This window comes from Silurus aristotelis (assembly GCF_946808225.1).
Source record: "Silurus aristotelis genome assembly, chromosome: 13".
NCBI lineage: Eukaryota > Metazoa > Chordata > Actinopteri > Siluriformes > Siluridae > Silurus > Silurus aristotelis.
The window spans coordinates 22,523,716-22,539,541 of record NC_139586.1 but is presented as its reverse complement, the minus strand read 5'-3'; the positions used below and the strand labels follow the sequence as shown (position 1 = coordinate 22,539,541).

At 36.4% G+C, this 15,826-nt stretch overlaps 1 long non-coding RNA gene across 1 annotated transcript; it reads left to right on the top strand.

Moving 5' to 3' along the window:
• Positions 1 to 6,357: 6,357 nt before the first annotated feature.
• On the top strand, positions 6,358 to 7,111 carry LOC310735255. The gene is made up of 2 exons (XR_014536252.1): positions 6,358 to 6,541; positions 6,864 to 7,111. It is a non-coding gene; the product is annotated as an uncharacterized lncRNA (long non-coding RNA).
• The last annotated feature ends 8,715 nt before the right edge of the window (positions 7,112 to 15,826 follow it).

The window sequence follows — 15,826 nt, the reverse complement described above, 5'->3', positions numbered from 1 at the left end:
ACTGGAGGGAAAAATGTGTGTTAGGTCATATTAGCCATTAACACACTCTCTAACACGTGAATTTAACCTTGAACACATTAACACACACTGCTACGTGGCTGAAATGCTGAGGTTGTGCAGCAGCAATAAACAGATTAAGTGCATAACGCTACATTGATCCTTGTTTGTGTGTGTATTTGTGTGTGTGCACGTGTGTGCACGTGTCTTTGATTTGTAACATCAGTGCAGTCAAATGGCAGCTGATTATATGATTATTACTGTGTGTGTGTGTGTGTGTGTGTGTGTGTGTGTGTGTGTGTGTGTGTGTGTGTTCTGTTGTTTGTGAATCAATTAGGTCTACTCTGCACGAACACACAACATACAATCAAACACACACTGACACGCAACACACATTGTATTTACATATTATTCTGTGAAATGAACCTGTGTGCACGTGTGTTTGTGCGTATAATATTTAAACCATGTGTTTTTCCCTTCAAAATATTGAGTGTTAAAAATAGGAAAGGAAGAAAGAGTAACATTACACTTATTGACATTCAGCTGATGTTTCTGACTAACACACATTGAGGTTCTGTCTTATATCAATTCTTTCTCTATTCTCATCCCTCCTTCCTCCCCTGCTTTCTTTCTATTCTCACGAGCAGGCTTGTTGTCTCTTCTTTAACACAATGGGACACTTGTCTTTTGTCCATGACTAACATACTCTGACTTTCATCCTGAATCACTATTAAGTCTCTCCTTTTTTCCTTTATTGTGCTTGCCCTTTCCCTTCCTGTAGTGTGCACTACTTAGTAGGAAATTACTCAAAAAATATATATATTATTATAAAAAAATTTTAACAGTGTGTTTTCTGCACCAAAAAAAAAATAAAAAATTGTTTTACAAATGTATTTTAGTGATAAAAACCTGTGTGTTATAAATGAAAATTGATACTTTGGGTCGATAAGTCACATCACTACGTAGGGCACACTCCAGGCGAGTTAATATCTCCTGGGCTGAGTGTGTGTGTGACTTTTGCTCCTGCGGTGATATTTCTGTGTTGAAAATCGCAGCGAGACACTGCTCTAAATGGAAATGGATTTTGTAATTGCAGTCTTTAAGGGTGCAACTTTTCATCGACCACTTTTCAAATAACGAATTTTACGCCCTGAATGAAGCGTGAATTTTTCAACTTTTACTTTACAGACCTTAAAAAACTAACTTTTTTTTTTATTTGAGATTTCATGTCACACAACAGCAAGTGTCTTTACAGAAGAGCGGAGGTTATTATATAACAGTAAATGGGATCTTTAAAAAGCACATACAAAGGTCAAGTGTCCACAAACTTTTGTTTATCTATCTATCTATCTATCTATCTATCTATCTATCTATCTATCTATCTATCTATCTATCTATCTATCTATCTATCTATCTATCTATCTATCTATCTATCTATCTATCTATCATTGATTCATTTGTGCTTTCTAAACATTTCATTCAACATTTAATCTCTTATTTGCTCTTATTTATATTAACCTTCACTCTTCTGGGAAGATGTACTACTAGATCTTGGAGTGTGTTAAGGGAGATTTGTACGCATTCAGCCAGAAGGGTGTAAAAGTCAGGTACTGATGTTGGGTAATGAAGCCTTGGGTGTAGTCAAGATTCCGATACCTCACAAAGGTGTTCAAAAGGAGTTCAGGACTAAGTTCAAAAGCAGGTCACTCAAGAGCCTTTTCTCAAGCACATGTACACCATAAACAATATCTTCAAATTATACAGCTGCATGAATGACTTTTCTATAATTCAAACTGAAGAATTTTTCAATTAATTTCAATTGAATTGAAAATATTTCACCCTTAGCCTTCTGACCTCGAAGGTCTACTTTTACCTTGCAGATCACAGGTTCTTTAGAAGGACATGCGATATGAGTGATCTGAGTTCTCAGACTGTGTGCTGATAAATGTTTTTTTTGTTTCACTGCTTCATCCATGACTAATGAAAATGACTGATGAAAAACTCATTTTGTTTAATTTTTGAGGCTTTGCTTGATATTATGGCTTTTTTAAAATAATCATTTTCCAAAACCTTTTATTTACATTCACTGCGGTGAAGTGCATTACGGCAGTGCATTATGGGTAACATTACAATGATGTATACAGAAACATTACCATACACTCAGGAATATGAAAATTTATAACATTGTACCAGACAGCAACACATCAGTCTTTATGGATATAAAAATCTACACAGCATTACATTCTGCAGTTTTCATGTTTAAGTCTGTTACTGTTTGGTGCCATTGTGAAGTGCAGTGCTAAATATGATATAATGCTGCATAATATTTCATCACCATTTCTGAGTTTCTGACATAAAATATTTGGTTATTTAAAAAAACTTTTCTCGGACACCGACAAGGACAAGTAACATTGTTGCCTTCAAATGTTTTCATTAAAAATATGGTTTATGTTTTTCTGAAGGAAACTCTGGAAAATTTGCTCTTTTAACAAAATAAAGCTTTAGCATTTGTGCAAGAACTATAAAATACATTTCAACATGTTTCTTCTTCCTCTTACTGTTATTATTATTACTATTATTATTATTATTATTATTATTATTATTGCGGTGGTTATTATTGATTTATTATTTGTTTTTTATTATATATTTGTATTTATTGTTTTATTATATTATTAATCTTTTTCTTTTTATTACATATTGTATTATTATTATTATTATTATTATTATTATTATTATTATTATTATTATTATTATTACTTTTAGGGGGCCAAGCACTGAAGATGCATAGACACTGATGTTTTTCTACCCTTTCCCATTTTTCTGCTTCTTAGCAGCCCATAGAACTGTCTAGTAACAATTCATGCACACTAAGGAAAATTTTGACCAAATTTTGGTCACTAGTGTGACAATAATCTACATCTACCATTGAGTCAAGCTTGGCCCCAATCTAAAAGTACATTTATAGTCCTAACTTTGAGTTCCAGTGTTGAGAAGTATGTAAGCATATATTTTTTGTTTGTAGGTGATTGTTTTCAATACTTATACTTGTGTTTTGTCATCCCAGTGCAATTCTTTTTGTGCCTGGATGTATGCATCAATGTTAAAGCCTCCTGATTCAATTAACTTTTTGTCCTAAATCTCCTTGTCCTGAGTCACAGAAACTCATACGATTTTTTAGCATGTACAATGAGCTTTTATCAGCATTTACAGAATTTTAACAGAGGGCAGTTTTCTTAGTTTGAAGGTCTCCGTGTCCTTCGTGTAGGATTATCTCTTCAATCAGCGCGTTTATTTATCACTTTTATTCCTGAAAATAATAAAGAGTGGATAACCTTTACAAACGCTCACGTATCTTTTATAGTATAGTGTTTCCTGTAGGACGCTCTCCGAATGCACAAACACATCAATCTGCACTGATAAGTCGAAGGCTGAAGTGCACTTAAATTGGTTTTAGAGACGTCGCTACACGCCTATAAATTTTGTTTTACACATGCAATGTTTTCTTTTTTCAGAAGTTAAAGCGCTGAAGGACTATAGATGCATTATTAAGTGCTCACTGTCCTGAGAAGTGCAAATGCAATATTTTTTTTCCTTATATTTTTATTTTATGATCCTCTTATTTTCTTTTAAAGCAAAAGAAAAAAAGAAAAGAAAAAAACAAGACAATAAAGCAGGATTAATTCTGGCTTGGTGCTATAAATTGACCTTGCTAAAGAGGTAGTCTAAGTAGTGGTCAAATTATTATTATTTTATTAATCGTTATCACTATTACATTTGTTTTGTTTGTCTTTGAATGCATTGCCATCAAGAAGTTGAGTTGAAGCTAAGGTTCATGGATACTTTTTTTTCAGAAAGAAGTCTTGAAAGGACTTGCAGCAGAAATGTGACGGAGACATGAGACACAGAGGCAGAATGTGTAGAATCCATTTGTGGAGTTTGTACATCCAGCAAATCAAAATCACAAACCAAAAACAGAGTGTGGAGACAGTCTAGTAACAGTCGGTACACAAATGGTCAGTCTGTGGAGCAATCACAACCAAACAAAGGAGGCAGGTAGAAAGGTCTAGAAAAACAGATACAGGTACACAGTAAATCACAACAGAACAATAAAACAATGGATTACAACAGGAAGTGTTCCTTGATCAGAATTTGCTAATATTTGGGTGAAAGTTCCCTCTGGTGAGGTGGAGGAGGAAGCTACATTTTATTGTGTAAGTTATGAGTTCAATATTTTTTTCTTGTTTTAAAATTATATAATTATTTTAAATATTTATTCTTTATAACTTTTAAACAATGATAAATTGCTGAGGAAAGCCCACCTCCCTCCCCCTAATTATGTTCTACAGAGGGACAATCGAAAGCATCCTGAGCAGCTGCATCACTGCCTGGTTTGGGAATTGCACCGTCTAGGATCGCAAAACCCTACAGAGGATATTGAGGATGGCCGAGAAGACGCTGCATCCGCAAAGCTAACAGCATTGTGGGCGACCGCACACAACCCTCACAACCACTTTTCACCCTCCTGCCATTAGGAAAGCAGTTCCTAAGGTTTCGAGGCATCACATCCAGACTGTGCAACAGTTTTTACCCTCGAGCCATTAGGCTCCTCAACACACAGAACTGAACTGTATATACACACACACACACACACACACACACACACACACACACACACACACACACACAAACACATGTAGCACCAGGGTTCTGGAGATACGTAGTCTCATTTCACTGTGTGTGTAAATGTGTATATATATATATAGATATACTTGAAATGAGAATATAAGTTAGCGTTGGTGTTTAATACATAATGAGCTGAAAAATGAGCTGAAAAACACTTTATTGCACTTAAACTTTAGCATCCTGTGTGTACTGTGTGTGTATATGTGTGTGTGTGTGTGTGTTTCTGCATGTGTGGATTAAAGCTACTCTCCGATTTCAGATTACTGTGAAAAATGTCAGATGTGCTTTTACCCATGAAACTCAACACACTAACTGAGGTTAATCGGTAAAGGTTACTGTATGAGGACAGGTGTGTGCATGTGTCTGTGTTTGTGTGTGTGTGTGTGTGTGTGTGTGTGTGTCTTGCCCAGACCTGTAAGTGGATTATCAGCAATCTGTTGAGATTTAACATGAACTGTCAGGGATAAAGAGCTTTCTCAGATTTCTCAATGCTTCCTCCTTGTGTGCATCTGCTTCACTAACTAAGCTTTGTGTGCATCTGCTTCACTAACTAAGCTATGGACCCTAGTTTTCCATTTAAGGTATGACTATTAATCTAGGTATAATAAAAAAAAAAAAAAAATTATTTATTCTCAACCATTTTATTACTTGCAAAATTTAGATATTAACAGTTAAGTGTATAATATTTACTTTGACCAAGCAAATATATAAAAGTACAGATGATTCTCCAGACTTTCAGGTGAAATACTTTGCCATGCCTCTTTTAAAACTTGCCGAAGGTTTTCTTCACCTTTGGAATACTGCTGATTACCTAGTTTGTTTCATAAAGACAAATGGAAAAATGTACAGCTTTAAAAAACGATAAAGATTAGGTGTGATTACGTTGAGTTTAGGTTTAATTAGGTTTCCAAATGTATAGCATGCACTGTATATATAATATTTAAGTATATTAGTTATTTGTTAGATAATGAATAGATAAGGGACAATAAGAAATAATAGTAATTAGCATAAATATTAATTACTAATACAGAAAAGAATTTTGGAATGGGTGATATGGTAAAACTACATTACTAATACTACCCTAAAATTTGTTAAGCATTTCAAGTTGGATAAAGGTGCAGATTTTCCTTTAAAATTAAAGTTTAAAGTAACACAAAAAAGCCAAACACTACGTAATAAAAATAGGGACCATAAAAAACCATTACCAAGAACCCTAAGACTGAAAACCAGGTGTAACAACCACAGAAGACAAATTTAAGACAGAGTGCTGTGATAGATGTGACCTTTATACATGTGCTAATCAAGGGTGACAAGGAACAGGTGCGACTGATTAGTGACGTTTGACAGTTACAGAATGTTGTACTGGCTGATGGGAATTGTAGTCCATTGCCATAAACCTCGGATTGAGCTTCAGATGTTATAGAAAATTATTGTATTGCATAGAAAACATCTTCCAACTCATGTTGAATTCAGTTTAGCATTTATGACATTTTGCAGACAATTTGACTCAGAGTTATTTACAGTTATCTCTATCTCTAGACAAATTAATAAATGTATATGCATGACTAGTACACTGTAAAAAATCCAACTTTCGAAAAGTTTGAATAACTTATATCTATTAGTTAACTGGACAATAAAACTCAAAAAAGTTGACTTAATAAATGGAAATAAGACCAACTTAATTTGAAATGTTGACTGGATATGCACATATCAGTTTACAAGCACACAAGTTAGCTTGGTGGTTGGAGCATGCGCGCTATAACGTGCAGACGTTGGAGTGAACATGGAATGATAGCGCCATTTTGATCATCAGTCAAGCTTCAGGACAGCTTCTTCAACCCCTCGAACGTCAGTGTTTAAAGTAAGCATCTTTATTCATTTTATTATATTTTTTATAATGTTGAAATGTTTGTAATGTTTGTGAAACATCAGTGTGAGCATTAAACATTGTTTGCGACATGCAAATGTATCTAATGTTAGTTAGAGTTTTTAATGCCAGTAAATGTACAATTGTTTTTGACCTGGTTTTGAAAGTCATAACTAAGAAATGTAGTGTCACTGGTCAAGCTTATTATTTTAAAGCAAATTTGCATGAACGAAGTGCCGGCGTTAAGGGGGGCAAACCCAAAGAGGTTGTTGTGCTGCGTTACAGTTTTTAATTCATTTAATATATTAGATATTAGAAAATGGCTCGTCGGTTCTACTTCTGCAAGACCTTCTTCAGGTTTAGAATGTACTACTATCACGCAGCCTCTCAGCCAGCACCACCTATTCAATCTGACATCACGGAAACACCTGTTAGCACTAACTCGGAAACTGGGGCTAATGGAGCCGAGGCGGAATTTTCAAATCTACAGGCCGTGGATGATCTCGGGCTCGATCAACCTAATCAAGAAAATTAAAACAGTACCCTGCACGCATGTTCGGCGGCTAGTTGGTACATTAATCGAGACTAGCTTGAGTAGGCGTAAAAGCTGATTCTGTGGGGGTTTTTTTTTGCTGTCGTAAATTTAATGTTAATTTTTTTATGACTCGTTTTTGCAAGTTATTGTTGCTGATTAGTTAGTTATGGTCTGGCGTCGGCTCTGCATGAACGTTCTTGTCAAGGTGAAAATATGTCGCAATCCCAGTTTTATATCTTGCAAATCTAACTTCATGGTTTGCAATGGCTTTATTTACCACAGTTATCGGAAAAAATTTGGGAGCAGGAAATCATGACGAACAAATCAACCCAAACTTCATCGTTTATTAAGTGTCTTTATTCATTTTATTACATTTTATTATATTGTTGAAATGTTTGTAAAACATCGCGACATGCAAATATATACTCTTGTTAGAGTTTTTAATGCCAGTATAAAACACAATTGTGTGTTTTAAATCAATGGATCCCTACAAATGTCTTGTATTTAATGTGTTTATTGTCTTTTGTCGTAACGCTGTCGTGTTCGGCATAGATAATCGTATAAGACTCGGTGTAATGCACTTAAAACTCTTTTACAATGGGCATGATACAAATTGCAATCAATTTTTGCCCATCGCCCATGATGCAACAACAGGCCATCCAGTTAGATATTTAAAATTTTAGATTACTGTCAAGAGCTGCTGCTGTTACACAGAATGGCCTGATCAGGGTGACGAAGCGCAGAAAACGAATTTCACTCCAGCATTAAACACAAGTCTTAAGTCGTAAGCAGCACTAAGGAATAGGTCAAAATGCAATACTGGTCTAGGCCTTTTGGTAACATGAACAAGAAATCTTTATCACAAGAACACCAGTATTTTTTATGCAAGTTAAACTTTTATTATTTTTTAAGAATTTACATGATGGATTATAAAAAAAAAAAAAGAAATACTGGTGTTTGTGATGCTGATTAATTTTCCATGCTACCAACAGACCTAGAACAGTGTAGTGTATTGACCCATATACTGGTAATATTTTATAGATATTTCTCTATAGATATTTTTTGTAGATATTTGTTTTGTTGTTGTACATGATATTTGCCTGTACACCATAGCATAACATACACTGGCAATCAAAATTAGAAAACAATTTATAAACAATTGAACAATTCTGAAATAATCTCATCTTCACTGCTCAACAGTTGAAGGAGTTTTGTCCTGTCTATACCATGCTACCAGAACACCTTTTCCACAAATAACTAAGGCATTTCCAAAAAAACTTTATTTTGCAGAAAACACACTGATCAAAATTAGAGAACAACAATGACTGTAGCATGGAAAAAAGATTACAACAACATTTTCTAAAGGTTACAACAGTCAGCAATTAGTAGGAAGTGTACAGGCTTCTGCTCTGAATGACTTCAGCACATCTGCGGCCACAGGACAGCACTAGTCTCTCACACTGCTCTGGTGTGATTTTGGTCCACTCTTCTTCCAGTCTCCTTCACAGTTCGGTGACTGTAGTGGGTTTCTTGTCCATAACTTTGTCACCAAGGATTTTCCAGAGGTTCTCTATTGGGTTGAGATCAGGACTCTGGGCAGGCCATGTCATTATTTCAATGTTTTTAGTTTCAAGGAACTGCTATACCCGTTTTGCTGTGTGACATGGAGCGTTGTCCTGCATGAACACTGCGGGCTGATTGGGTGATGAACGCAGGGAAGGAACCATATGTTGTTGAAGAAGGTTCTGATAAACATTTGCATTCACTCTGCCATGTAGCTGTATAAGAGGCCCAACTCCAACTGCAGAAAACATGCCCCAAACCATGACACTTCCTCCTCCACTTTTCACTGACTTCTTTACACACTTTGGGTTTAGTCTTTCTCCAGTTTGTCCCCGAACATAATGTTTCCGATTGGACCCAAATAAATTAAACTTGCTTTCATCACTGAAGTGAACTTTGGACAAGTTCTCCTCTGTCCACACAACATGCTTAGTCTAGCCTTTTGATTCTTTCTGCTAATGAGAGGTTTGGTCACTGCAGAGTGGGCTTTCAGTCCAAATGCTCTTAAACGTCGAGACACTGTATGACGAGGCAGATCCTTACCCTGTTCAGCGCTGAACTTTTGAGCAATTCCAGCTGCAGTGTGGAAATGATTGCCCATTGAGATCCTCCGCAGTATCCTGTCCTCTCTCGTATTTGTCTTCCGTGGACGACCAGCCTTCTTGGCGGACTTGAATGAGTTTGTGATGTTGTAAAGATTCAATATTCTTGAAATCACAGATTTGGAAAGACCAACTTGTCTTGCTATGGCTGATAGGGTCATCCCTTTGTCCTTCATCTGGACAACCTGCTGCTGGAGGCTTTCAGTCAATTTAGAACGGCCCACCATCTTGCAGAGTCAGTGAAACTGGAAGTTAGGCTGCCAGTTAAATAGGGGTTGACAGATATCCAAGGAAATTAGCACCAGGTGCCAGATTAACACAAATAACTGCGAGGTATCTAAAAGTGTTCTCTAATTTTGATCAGTGTGTTTTCTGCAAAAAAATGTTTTTTGGAAATGCCTTAGTTATTTTGTGGAAAAAGTGTTCTGGTAGCATGGTATAGACAGGACAAAAACTCCTTCAACTGTTGAGCAGTGAAGATGACATTATTTCAGAATTGTTCAATTGTTTATAAATTGTTCTCTAATTTTGATCGCCAGTGTACATTGGTCAGCAATAGGCACAAACACATATACAGTTATTTACTGGGGTTTCTGGTTTCAGAGCTCAGCATGCAATGTAAAATTTGCCCACTCTTCTCAAGAACTTCTTCTAAAACACACAAGACTGTGACATGGAGGATGAGTAAATTGGAATTGTTTTTATGACAACTGTATTTGCATCTCTAAAACCCGAAGTGCACTCAAATCACATCTTACAAGAATACCCAAAAGAACTCAAATATACTTTTGAGGTAATTGAGAAGGTGTTTATGGAAATGGGCACTCGATGCTCTGCAAGGGTACAGTCTTTGAAAACTAAGCTCTTCCTGTGAATGTTGTTGAACTGTGAATTGTTGAACTATGTTTAAAAATGTTTTAAAAATTTTAGTTTTTTCGTGTTATGAAAATGGGGCTTACTGCTCTGCAAAGGTACAGTCCGTGAAAAGTAAACTCTTACTGGGAATGTTGACATTTTGGTGTGAGCATCTTTTGATTTCAACAAATATTAGCGTCTTAATGTTAAAATGTTAATTAATAAAATAAATTGTTAAACTGAGTTGTTGAAATGTTTATATAATGTCTTACAATGTCATTTTTATTTAATTTGTTTTGTTGTTGATTGTGCGTTTATTTTTCATCTTTTCAGATTCTTTATTGTGCCATTTTTTGTTATTTTATTTAAATTAAATTTATATTTGTACTAATTTATTTTATTGTTTAAAAATTTTCATTGATTGCAGTGTATTTTGTAAGGTACGTGTTGACATTGTTGACAGTGTTACAGTGTTGAACTTCTATGTTTTATTTTGTTTTATGTTTATTACTGTTTTAATCTTTTAAACATCTAAGGAATAAAGTCAAAGCCTTTACACGTTAAAAGGTTAAAAGTGAATCTTCAATTATCTTCAGATTGTTTTTTTATTGATTGACATTTTTCCAGGATTTTTATTTTGACTTTCTTTTTTTTCTGTTACGAGGTATGGCTATTGTTTGACCTTGTTTGTATTTAAGATAATAAACAAACAAAACTTAAAGTCTGCAGTTATAGTTTTATTTTATAACATTGTGTAAATGCTAACAAAACATTGTCCAGAAAACTCGTAGAAAAATGTTCACATAACATAATTTATTGGGACACATTGAAAAATAATTTTTTGAAAAGTAATTTTAACTAGAAAAACTGTGTTAGCTGAACAAAAAAGAGATATGTGACTTTACTTAGTGATTTGAGTTGAGTGAACAACTACACTGTTAGCTAAACAAAAAAGAGATATGTGACTTTACTCAGTGATTTGAGTTGAATGAACAACTTGGTCCAAAGTTGAGTAAACTCAAAAAAGCTGTGCAGCAAGTTGCCTTGAAATTTTAAGTTAAGTCAACTTTTCATTTTTTACATTGTATGTGTGTGTGTGTGTGTGTGTGTGTGTGTGTGTGTGTGTGTGTGTGTGTGTATGTATACACACACACACACACACACACACACACACACACACACACACACACACATGCGCGTGCTAAATTTAAAGAACAATGTGTAGAAATCCAAACCAGTGAACTACTGCTGCTACTCCAGTCACTGAGCTTCCACTTCTACTTCATCCACAGAACTAAATCCAAACCATACAAACTTCTACTTCTACTTTAACCACTAAACTAAATCTAAACCACTGAACTTCCACTTCTACTTACAAACACTGATTTAAATCCAAACCACTGAACTTCTACTTCTACTAAAACCAATGAACAAATCTGAACTACTGAACTACCACTTCTACTTTATCCACCAAACTACCAATTCCACATAGACATTTATGGTGTAAGGAGCAAACCCTTTGGCGAACTGTTCCTGAAAGAATTTCAACACTGAACCAACCAGGCAGTTAACTGGATCCACTGGAACTGTGAACAGGCGCCATCTCACGGTGTACGACCTCCTTGTGGAGGGAGCTCTGGATTTAAGAATGGTCTCTACCTTGTCGGTAAAGAGACCAGAGGCTAGGAGCTGTGAACCCTCAGAGGCCACAGCATCCACAGCTCTGGGCGGGGGTGACCTACTGTGCCCGCTACCCATAAGAGAAGATCCCTCCTGAGAGAAAACTTCTAGCGAGGTTGATTAAGGAGAGTTACCAGGTCCGCAAACCATGGCCTGCCTGGCCACCGTGGGGCAACTGGAAGGAGACGGACTATGTCCTGGCAAACACTCGGGAGCAGCATGACAGGGGAAAAGAGAGGCCCTAGAGAGGCTGGATGTGTCATGGAGAAATAGAGGGGACATCTGTAATGAGATGTGGTGTCTCTTGAATCGCAAGTAGGTCCACCTGAGCTCTGGTAAATCTCCCGCAAATTTGCTCCACCACCACCACGGCCCTTGTCTCAAGAGGGCATCTGCTCCTTTGTTTAAGTGGCCTGGGATATACGCTGCCATCAAGAAGAGCAGCTTCCCCAGGGCCCATAGGAGGATCTGATGTGTAAGCTTGTATAGAAGGCAAGATCGGAGACGTGTTGTCTGTATTTACCAACACATGGTAGCCCTTGATGTCTGGAAGGAAACTCCATTGATATGCCTTCCCCAGAGACCGCATCTGTCCCAGCACAGGGCCTGAGATGGTGTTCAGCCTTAACCCCTGCTCCCTAATGGGTGGAAGTACCACATCTCGATGCTGGACAGCCGATTGAGCCACTATCAACCAATCATCGATATAAGATAGAATGCGGATGCCCTGAAGTCTCAGGGTCAATGCCGCATTCGCACTTTGTGAAGGTGCTATGTTCCATGACCAGAGCCTGCTCAGGCCCCACCAGGGTGGGGCACACCTCGAAAACTGGGGCAGAAGAGACTTGCAGGACCCATCAAGACACATCTGGCAGGTTGCTGGATAGTCCCTTAAGGGAACCAGTCTCTCAAAACTGACCTGTGGTGTGCCTAGAGCTGGATCTCTGCCCTGGTGCAGCTCTAGGCTCCCCTTGAGAGGGGGCGAACACTCCAAGTCCGCTTTGTTAAAAAAAAAAAATTGTACATGCATCCTTACTAGCTGACTGCTAGCATGATGCTGGCATTTGGTTACTGTCATTATTCTTAAACCGGTCAAGAATATCAGTGATATCAGTGTCAGTGTGTAGGCAATTTAAACTTATAAAGAACTTGGCAAAAACATTTTGGATTTTTTACATGGATTTTGTAATCTTTTCTCTGTGTTATTTTCACTGGAGTAATAAAACTCTTGTAGGGTCTTTACAGAAAGTGTACATCTTTTACTTTTCCTCATGTGAATGGCCATTCTCCAGCAGATTATGTGAATAATCCTGTCATGTCTAATGTGCTCATTAAGTATAAACCTATTTGCCTTGTAAATACAGCTGTGGTCATAATTTCCCTATGAAAATGATGTAAACAGGAGCTGGAGTGGAGACGCCGTTTCTGGCTCCAGCACGTTGAACTTGAAATAAAATGAAGCTGGAACAATGAGTTCAAAACGCACAACGTCGGCTCTAATTAAAGTTTATTTGTTTCTACGGTAACACTGGGACTTGGAGCGTAAAAGTGTAGAGAGGAAGTTTATTAAACAGAGCAACAGTGCCAGTAACAAATCTGAAAAACAGACAGAGGGCGAAAACACAATGATAAATAACGCACGCAAACATATCCAATATACAACATTTACAAAAAAGAGCAGGAACAAATGGAGAATTTGAGAAAAAAATATCTAAATAAATACATAATAGGGAACCAAAACTTGTGTGCAATGAGGACATTAATACTGCACAATTGCCAAGCTCTTACACTTTTTTAAATAGTAATTGAAAGCATATTAAAAAAAAAATAAAAATTGTTCTTTATTTATAGTTTCAGTTTATTTTTTATTTGAATATAAAATTAACCCTTGACGATAAAGTGATAATTGATATTACATTTACGTTTATGGCATTTGGCAGACACCCTTTACCCAGAGCAACTTTATTATCAAATAATTTAATTTAATTTAATTTACAAAATTATATTTTTGATACACCTGAGCAGTTAAGGGGCCTTCAGCGTCGCTCCTGCACGTACAATAGCCCACTGCTCACAGGTGTTAATCTTTAACAAAAGATTAAATGAAAAAAGACAAGAGTAACCATGACAAACTATATATCATTCAAAAGGTCTAAGCCTCAAGCATCAAGATCAAGAAATTAGATCACAGTTTTTTAATGGAAAACATATAACAAATGTATTTGCCAAATTTGTGTAAACAGTGCACACCAACAACATGCATTAAAAAAAGCATTACTTACACTATGATTGTAATAACAAGTCACAAACGCAACCACTGCTCCAAATCCTAGTTTATTTTGAAAGATAAGGGTCCACTGAACAACATGCTGTAAAGCATTTTTGGTCCAACAAAACAGGCTCTGAAATTTAGATGCTTATTCTTTTGTTTAATTCGAAGTACTTTGGGGGTGTATAGTTTGTATATGTTTTGGAATACTTTCGCATAAAAAAACCCCGACTTCTACGGAGTAAAAAAAGCAAATATGGCTGGTAGATTATAGTGTTACTAAACAAATAAGACCACTAATTTAAAAAAAAAAGTCAGACAGGTCATCAATGGCAACCTGGCCATCAATATGAATGCCAAATCAGTAGCCAAACATGTATAACAATAGCCTGAATGGCCAGTGATTAATTTGAATGCAGACTGTATGAATGTGCAACTGGAAGTTCTTTCACCAAAACAAACTCCTTGTAAGTGCAAACATATTTGGCAATAAAGCTCTTTCTGATTCTGATTCTGAATGGTCACCTGAGTCTAGCAGGTGGCTCTCACACAGGGAAAGGGGAAAAAGGACCAGACATAGGCTCAGATAAATGTTTGTAGGCACGGAATTTTTCATGACAGCTTCATAAAATGTTAAATATAAGCTCATGAGACAAGTGGCTTTCAACCCAATACTTTTCTGTATTGCTCCTGGACAGATTTCATGTATTTATATAGGCACTTCATTATCTATAACTTATTATCTTTTTGAGCATTATCAATTTTGAAAGATGGACACTAAAGCCCAAAGTGTCTTCTTTTCCAAAGATATCTAAATTGTGTATGTAGTCCACTTTTGTCAGGAACTGTTAATTAACATGATTATGGATCTGAAGGTCATAAGTTAAAAATCTAAACCACACCAAGCTGGGCCCCTGAGCAAGGCCATTAACCCTATAGCTGCTTAGTTGTATAAATTAGCAGTGAAGACATCTGCTGTGCGCAGTGGGACAATTCAACAATATAGAACCGATAAACTTTGTAATCATAATGGCTTGTGGCTTCAGAAAGCCAGGAACAGCAGGATGAGAAGTTAAGCATGTCTAATGCTGTAAGATCTTTTCTTAAAAAAAAAAAAATCTTTATCACAGAGCTGCTCATAAAGATTCTTTGGTCATTGATGTCGGGCAGCTGTTTCTGTCCTTCCAGCTAATCGATATCTTCTTTGCTAACGTGCCAGAGGACAGCAGGCAGGATGATTGCTTCAGTTTTTCAGCTTTGTGTTTGTCAGATGTTCGAATAAAAGGCCGATGATTATTTCAGATCTCCACAAAGCTTCGTCAATATCAGCACCACTTCTTGTCTGTTGTGCTGAGCCTATATTTCAGCACTGAAAACAGAAACTAATAAAGGCTCGATCTGCATTTTAGGGTTAACCTGTGTGTGGAGTTACATTTGTAATCAGCCAATTGCAATCTTGATTAAATTACTTCACCACAATAGCTTGCTTTACTATCCACAGAATATCACTATTATTGTACTTTTGTGAATATTTTTTTTTTCCTGAGTCACTAATGTGAACGAATCAGTATTGTATTGATTCAGAAATATTTATTTTCTTTTCCTTGCTGCTGACACTTTTTACACTGCAAAAATGTAAAACATGGAAACTTTAAAAAGCAATTGAATAACTTTCAAATGTAATAGCTAGGCTTAGTGAAGCTGAAATGTTATCTTGGTTTTAAATGCACAATAAACAGTTAGTCTATTGTTAGCTACAGCTGATCTTAATGTTC